General features: G+C 38.3%; 1 long non-coding RNA gene across 1 annotated transcript; it reads right to left on the bottom strand.

The window, feature by feature from the left end:
• Positions 1–202: 202 nt before the first annotated feature.
• Positions 203–2219, bottom strand: LOC131480958 (uncharacterized). The gene is made up of 3 exons (XR_009245917.1): positions 2125–2219; positions 803–863; positions 203–238 (listed from the first exon to the last, which is right to left on the bottom strand). It is a non-coding gene; the product is annotated as an uncharacterized LOC131480958 (long non-coding RNA).
• Between the last annotated feature and the right edge of the window lie 6897 nt (positions 2220–9116).

Raw genomic sequence — 9116 nt, forward strand, 5'->3', positions numbered from 1 at the left:
AAGAAGAAAATGCTAAAAGAAGACTGATGGAATAAACACCATTTGATAAGGTATTATTTCTCCAAATGGAATGTAATACCACTACTGATTTTTTAAAATACCATCTTTTTTATAAATTTAAATCCCTAGCATTATCTTCCAGAAGGAAAAGCAAAATTTATTCTAAGAAACAGAGAAATCTTTAAGGCAATTTTTAACTTACCCAATTATGGTGGGCTCTTTTCTTACAATGAATAACCTGAAAACAGAATGCTTGAAAATTAGTTTTCTTAAACAAAAAGAATATCTGTCTTTAACATAGGAAGTAACTCACAAGTTAAGAAATAATCCAAGCACATTTTGTGTCTGTAAACACAATTTTCTCCAAAATTTCATGAACACATCATCTATCGTGTGTAAGTACACTAAAGGCAGCTAAAATTTGTAATTCATAAAGCTTTTGGTTTATGTTCCCTTGTCAGTATTCAGCCACAAAAGGAACTTTCAGTTAACAGATAAATAGCCTGGTTGAATATGAGACCCAACTGGTGACTTAAAATCTATTTTTATTTCTGCAATGGAATTCCTTTTGTCAAAGACAAGAGACATGGTGACTTGAGATTTTTTTATTACACATTCTTTGAATCACTAAAAAATGGAAATGACTGAATCCACATTTAGCACTTAAAGAAAGATATAAAACCAGTAAAGGAATCACTTTTCCCTTTCCATTCTACATAAAGGCACAGGATCTGATAAATACATACACACACTCCTAAACATGCACAACACACACATTCAACAAACACAAACACACACTTACCCTTCCTTGGTAATAAATAGTGGTTCTTTGCACTCTTTCTTCAGTATCTTTGGCTTTTTTACTATTTAGAAGATATAAATTTTCAATTATTCATATGTAATCACCATAATAAAATAATATACTCTACCTAAAAAACATACATCAAGAACAACCTATTTACTGGAACAAATAACAAAAACTGCACATGCTGAGAAATACCAAATAGAATTCTCATTTTTTCTTGATCTAATATAAATTCTACTCATTAAGCTTTCCTAAAACAACAGTACATACAGTATTGTAAGTATATGATGAAGATTCATCCAGATATTTAAAATCTTTAAATGACTAAAGGAAATGAATTATTTCCCTCACAAAATTATAGACCTTACCAGACTGCACATGAGGGCCTGGTGTTGTGGCACAGAGGGCAACCTACATCACCTGACGCCCATATGGATACCTGTTAAATCCTAGCTACTACTACACATACAATCCAGCACTGTGATAATGTGCCTGAAAAAGTAAAGGATGCTGACCTTTATGCTTATGCCCTTGTATTAACGGGTGAGTTCCAAAGGAAGCTCTTGGCTCCTGGTTTCAGACTGACCTAGCCTTGGGTGTTGTGACAATTTGGAGAGTTAATCAGCAGATGGAAGGGTCAGGCTCTCCCATTCTGTGTGACTGTGTATATCTTTGTGTGTATCTCTTTGTGTGTGTGTGTGTGTGTGTGTGTAATTCTCTCCCCCTACCTCCAGGTTCTATCTTTGTTCTGTCTTTCAAGTGAATAAATCAAAAAAGAAGACAAATCAGCTACTTCCTTCATTAAAATAAGACCAGACCAACCCAACACTACTCTTCCTGACATATAATGAAGTATCCCAAGTATGCAAATACAGCTGAATCTTACCCTTTGTGTTTAGGTTTTCCAGTGTCCCCTTTGTGAAGTAAGGAACGCTTCAAGGTAAAAACTAAACTTACTCTCTTATAAACCTATACAAATATTAATTATGGCTCATACATTCCTTTATATGTATGAGCCATATGCCAAATCCCTTCATATCCTACACATTCTTCTCCATTGGAACTAAAGAGTAAAAACCTTAAATGAAATGTCTACCCATAAATTCCCTGATGTAATAGGTAAGACTGGTCCATACTCAAACAAGATTAAAAAAATTACACATGCCGAAAGGATACTGCTTTTCCTTTTAAGGTTTTCTATGAAATTTCATAACAGCAAGGATTTGAAATTAAAAAGTAGCAAAATATGCTATTTATATTTGGCTGCTTAAATATTTTTCTGGCTATTCTCCAGGTCACAAAAGAAAAAACATTAATACCAATATAAGTCAACTTCTCTTGTAGATTTGAAATTTGCATCAACAATCGAGATAGCTTTCTTCTCCGGCTGGGAGTTTTCCTCGATCATCAGGTGCCTCAAAGGAAAAGTGAAAATTTATAATGTATTCAAAGCATGTCATAAAGATTTACATTGTTTTAACTGTATCAAAACTGGAGTCTCCGATAAAAATATCCATAATTATCACTGCAAACACAACATGAAAAACTAATATGCAACCATTTCTGATGTAGAAATAACACTACACACTCAAATTTCAAAGCAACAACTCTCAAAATAATCTTGCTATCATAACAGTCTCCAGAGTTTTGTATATGAATCTGGCACAGAATCAAGATTTAAAAGGCAAAATAAAATGCATATAACAGATAACTTATAGATAACATACTCAAATCAGCATTAGACATTAGCAAAACCATAAAGGAATATAGGAGGAATCAAGAGTGATCCTGACAACCTCTTAACAGGAGATCACATGCACAGAGCAGGGGGGGGACCCCAGAGTGCAGCAGGTGGACAGGAGGAGGCTTGTATCCCAACCCTGGAGACTCCTGGATCCTCACCAAGGACTATCAGTACAGGCACCAAGGGCTATATCCCAACTGCCAAGGAGACCACGGGGAATTGGACTGCCCTTGTAGTCAAAGAACTCTGAAGTCATCCACTCCCTTTCGGATCTCCCACATGGGATGGAAGAAGCCCAAATCCTTCCTCACAGGATCTAATGTCATCAGAACAATAGCTGGGAGCCCTGAGCAGTCTGCAGAAACAGAACAGTAAATTCCCTTCGAAACTCAAGAGGGGAGCTTTCTCTGGTCCTTACTTATTTCCAGCTTTGGATCCCCACCCTCTCTTGCAATGACCATCGGGATCACTATGGAGCCATTCCCCCACAAAATTAGAATAGATAGGCAGAGAACAAGGAAAACTTAGAACCAGACAGGAAATGGTCAGCTTGGACTCACATATATCTTACTAGGTGGGACACAAAGATTAGTTACTCCTCACTAAGGTATTGAAGATTCCTCTGCACACACCTCTTAAAACGGTTCTGTGCCTCAACTGTTGACATATGCCTTGTTAGAGTTATAAGCAAGTCTCAACTATCCTAAAATCCACCAAGTTCAGTAAAATTTATGCTTCAACACTATAAACTACTAAATACTAAAATGAAAATAGACACGAGACAGCTGAATAGTACCCTATAGCCATTTAGAGGTGCATAGCAGCCAGTTGTGAATAAACTAAAATAGAAATGTCAATGAAGAAGTCACAGGATGTGGTTAAGAACCTGCATTTTCTAACATATTGGTTACTCAATACTATGTCAATTAATTCCATAATGTAGTAATTGTTGTTGATGTCATGCTGTGGCTTTTAATTGGTCAGGATGATATTTTGTCAGTTCTGCTTTCAGACCAGAGATGGTCTCCCCAAGAAACTGTTGAATTTTTATATATTTTTATTTTTTACATTTTATTACTATTGCTATCATTTTATGATACAGCTCCACATTCCCTTACTCCTCCTAATTCCCTCCTCCCCCACCCAGTTCGTCTATATCATTACTAACATATAGTTCTTCATGCTCAGTCATATGTACATCATTGTGAGCATGGACAATGGCAGAGTCCAGAATCCTATTGTCAACATATAGTAAACAGTTTCATTGTAAGTCCACCTTTGTCTGGAAGCAAAAATGCATACCACACTGCATCCTCACATCTGGATGGGAGTCTCCATTTCACAGCTATTGTACATCCCCTTAAATGAAAAGTCATGATACAAAATCAACAATAGAAAGAAAAATAGAAATTTACAATGCCATGAAGTTAAATGACATGTTACCAGATATGACAGTCTCCATTACACAGCTACTATACATCCCCTTAAGTGAAAAGCCACAAAACAAAATCAACGTCAGGGAGAAAAAAGAAATTAACAACACCAAGAAGTTAAATAACAAGCTATTAAATGACTAATTGTAGCTGAAGAATGAAAATCAAGAACCTTCTTGAAGAAAATGATGCCACTGCATGATCTACGAGTCACTGAATGATTTCATCATAACAAAGTGTTTTGAAGAGATGAAACTAACAGAAAACAACAAAACCCATGTGATACAGTTTCCGCTGATCTTTGTTGAAGTGTGTCTCCTCCAGACAAGAAACAGATGGGTTTTGTTTTTTCATCCAGTCTACTAATCTGTTTGATTGAACTTAAGCCATTTACATTCAGAGTTTAATATACATGGGTGGTACTTTGGTCCTGTCATTTTAGGAATGGGTTGTTCATTGGTTTAGTCTTCTGTTGTCATTTTACAGGATGTTCTTCCCATTTGCCTCTGGTTTTGGTGGGTGCTATTCCTCTTCTCCGTCAAGAGAACATTTTGAAGTATCATTTGTAGGGCAGGTTTGGAAGAGGAAAAATTCTTTTAACTTCTTTACTATGAAAAAATTTTATTTCATTTTCACAGGCAAAAGAAAGTTTTGCTGGATATATCATCATAGGCCGACAGTTTTTTTTCTTTTAGAATCTGGAATATGTCACTCCATTCTTTTCTTGCCTGTAGTTTCCTGTGAGAGATCTCCTGTGAGCTTAATTGGCATTCCTTTATAAGTCAATTGATTTTTTCACGTGCACATTTAAGGATCTTTTCCTTATGTTCAATTGAAGATAGCTTGATTATCATATGTCGTGGTGAAGATCGCTTTTAATCAAGCCTATTGTGAGTTCTATGCCCTTCCTGGAACTTGTTTCCCAATTCTTTCTCCAGATCAGGGAAATTTTCCTTTAGTATTTCATTAAATACATTTGCAAACTCAGCTTCTCTTTCTGCACCTTCTGGGACTCCCATAACTCTTATATTTGGCCTCTTAATAGTGTCTTTCAATTCTTGAATACTTTTTTGGCCTGATCCAGCTCTGCTTCCAGCTTTTTGTTTGCTTCCCCGATGATTGGAAATATCTTCCAATTCTGAGATTCTTTCTTCTGCTTGCTTCATTCTATTCTGGAGACTCTCCACTGTACTTTAAATTTGCTCTACTGTGTTCTTAATTTCTGATATACCAGCCTCAATTTACTTTGTTGCTTCCTTAAATTCTTTGAACTCTTGCATGAGCTTCTCATTTTTGATCAGAATCTTTAAAATGAGTCTTATGGATTTTGTGTCCCCCATTTTCTCGATGTCTTCCTCAGTGAACTCTGAGGTTGGCATAGCGTTTTGCTCCTTTGCAGGGGAGTTTTCGGTAATATTCATTCTGCCTGTCTCTTATTTTGCTCTTGATCATTGCACTTCTGGTTAGCAAAGTCTTCTCCTTCGGACAGGTTTCTAAACCGTGTCACGCACAGGTCTACAATGTGATTTTACTTATTGCAATTTATACATAACTTTTTGCTTGCAGCCACTTGTGCCACAACCTCCAGCGAGTTCCAGGTCTGGGTTCTTATATTAGATTTCCACCGTGGTCTCCATAGCTCCGGCTCCTGGCTCACCATTTTCCTCCTCTTGTGATAGAGTGCTGAGGCTGCACCGTTGTTTCTGAAACCTTTATCCAACTTTCGGTTGGAGCAGGTACCAGGATTAGCAAGACACCAGGCGTCCTATAGAGTTAGGTTGTTGGTGGCACTGATCTTGTCGGAACTGTTGGACATTAGGTCTGGGTGCCACATGGACCTATTTTGGCCGATACCATGCCACAGTCGGTATTATTTTCCTGCGGGACCAGTGCAATCCACTGAACTCAGTGAGTTCTCATGAGCTCACCACACGCGCAGTTCACTGTTGTCCCCTGCAGTCCCAAAGCTATTGCCACAGTGTGCAAAATGGCGCCTGATGTATCACTACTAAAGTTCTTCATCTGCTGGCTGTCAGATCCAAGGGCTACCCACACCTGCCCTGGGTGGAACCCATAGAATGGCACATCATTGCAGTTCACCGAGTCAGAAATGAGTTCACTCCCAGCTCAGCGCATGCTCCATCCTGTCCCCTGCCCTTCCCCCCTTATGCAAAATGGTGCCCAATTCGGCCCTAGGGATCTGACCAGGCTGTGAAATCCACCCTGTTATCACACTGTCTGTCTGGGATCTGCTGCTCTGTCTCTGCTCCTGGTCAAACAGACCAGCAGGACGGACAGGTCTTTGTCTGGGTTCACCTCCCGAGCTCCCAGTGAAAGTCCCTTCCCACCTGGTTGCTGGTGGAGTTCTGACTGCTGGTGGAGTTCAGATTGCCGTGCTGGAGTATCAGTCACTGCAACACCACACTGCTGTACCCAGTGCTTTCCTGTGTCTGTCAATTTCCAGGTACCCCTCTGCTGCTCTGTCCTTTCCTATTTCCTGAAATATGTCCTCTCTGCTTCATCTGATTAAATGTTTTTCCGTCCGTTTAAATGTGTCCATACCCTATTCCGCCATCTTGATTCTCAAAACTGTTGAATTTATATGGCCAATAAGATGCTGGACTCTACACATGGTACATGCTTGCAATGAAGGAATCATGACTGGATTTTTCTATAATACTGCAACAAGGTGGACGAAGCCACCATGGGGGAGGGCATGGGGAGGGGTTGGGGGAACCCCAAAGTCTTTGAAATTGTGTCATAAAAGAAATGCTATTTAAAAAGATAAAAGAAATGAAATAACATATACAAATACTATTTTTCCACTCCTATATAAAGCAGCATTATATTTGATACGCAGGAGTAAGCCACAATAAACTGGGTTCCAGTTGTTTTAGATTGGTGGTAAATGATGTGGGAATCCCACATGTAGCTCCTCAGCCAGGCACAGTGCTGGCTGCTGCAGGTATGTGAAGTATCAACCAGCAGATGCAAGGTTTCTCTCTCTCTCGCTCTCTCTCTCTCATGCTGATTTTCAAATAAGTAAATGAATAAATCATTTTATATCAGTTTTAAATCTTGAGTTGGCTTCTGGTTCAAATCAGAAAGAAGCAAAATTATACAACACCCAAAGTAAATTCTGCTGGTAGTATAATCAGTGCTGCCTATTTTTATTAGTGTGCATACTATTTGCAATAATAAGTACTTATAGAGCCCTTAGATTTTAACATAAGCTGCCCATACGCCTTGCAGATACTCATCTTAATGACTAAAGCAGCTCCTGTAGAAGGGTAGCTGATATCTGAGATGCCTAGTACCCAAATGGGAGACCAGGTTGAAGCTTGTGTGCTCTGCCCCAGCCCTGACTATTTCAGCTATCCTAGGAGGAGAAACAGTAGATAGATCTCTGTTCCGGGAGAAGTTCTGTTGCCTTGCAGACTTTTGCGGAATGAACCAGCAGCAAGTTCATCTTCCTTGCTCTCTTTCGATAAATTTCTTTCTCTTTCTCTCAGTAATTCTGTGTTCCCTGGTATCTAACTTTAGACCATAAAAGGAATTAAGAAAATACTTTATCAGTGATAAAATCCTGAAGTGTTAAATGGTGTATCAGTACTTCTAAGGATAACACAAGGCAACATTCACGCTAGATTATAACAAAACGCTTTCATCAGTCAACCAATACTTACTATGTTACAGGTTTGCTTTAGTTGTGATTCATTTAATATAGTATTACTGACTTATTAACATTGGGCTCAGAGTCAATAGCCCTGTAATTAATGCCAAAACAAAATTTATCTGACACAAATACATCCTCTTTAAAAAAACATAGTATCATTCTTACACTTAGGAGCAGTGGAAGACATTTCTGTACTATGCTTAGGGATTACAGTAAGTAGCTAATTAACTAACAACCACCGAAATGTGGCACAATACATACTGTGTATTAGACACTTGTTTATACAATGAGAACTGAAACTTATTTTGCCTTGCTGAATCTCAGCTGGAAATATATGCTTAATAAATTACTAGTTAGCACTGATGTTATATTACAAATGTTAGCAAGCAGGAAATTTTTTAAAACAGAAACTAAAAATTAGCCTGGAATACCCTTCATTAATTTACTAATTAATTTACTAATGAAGTATCAAATTGTATTTTATTTCCCTTTATGATGAAAACCATGAGCTACAGAAATATTTCATAATTGATCTCTGAGGCTGGCACGGTGGTATAGTATGTTAAGCCTCTGCCTGTGACACCAGCATTCCATATGGGTGCTTGTTTGAGACCTGGCTATTTCCAGGTCTCCAATAAAGCTCCCTGCTAATACAGCCTGGAAAACAGCAAAAGAGTGTTTAGGTAGCTGGGTCCCTGTACCCAACTGGAGCTCTGAAAAAAGCTCTCGGTTTCTGGCTTCAGTCTCACATGTATTCAGGCTTGCATAGCTTTAGACACAGACAAAACAGGAGAACACCATTCTCTCATAAAGTTTACCTTAAAAGTGAAAAGGCTTTTAACAAACATTCACAGGACAGTAAGGACAACAAACAAAAATAATAAGGGCTATGAAAAATATAAAGGATAGAACAGGGAAAGGGGTTTCACATAATGTTTTAATTATGTAGCCAGGGAATGAGTCTTTGAAGACAACAATGAAAACAGGAAGATCTCATGAAGCTATTGGAATGACTCAGGTATAAGTGGTAATGGATTACACCAGAATAATAGTAGGCAGCTTGGAGAAAAACAGTCTGTAAATCAACCAAATGGAAAAAAAAATCTTTGCACAATATACAACAGATAGTGGAATAACATCCAAGATTTACAGAGAGCATCAGATACTCAAACAACAGCCAAACAAACAACTCCATTAAGAAATGGATGAAGGACATGAGCAGGAATTTGTCAAAAGGAGAAATTCAAATGGCCGGCAGACATATGAAAAAGCGCTCAGGCTCCATAGCCATTAGAGAAAAGCAAATACAAACCGTACTGAGGTCCCACCTCACTCCAGTGAGAAAGACCTACACACAGAAATCTACTAATACCACCACTCATAAGAATGAGGGAGAAGGGCACACCTGCTCCATTTTGGTGGGGAGAGTACCTTGTAAAGCTACTACGGAAATCAGTA

This window comes from Ochotona princeps, chromosome 8, assembly GCF_030435755.1.
Source record: "Ochotona princeps isolate mOchPri1 chromosome 8, mOchPri1.hap1, whole genome shotgun sequence".
Taxonomy (NCBI): Eukaryota; Metazoa; Chordata; class Mammalia; order Lagomorpha; family Ochotonidae; genus Ochotona; species Ochotona princeps.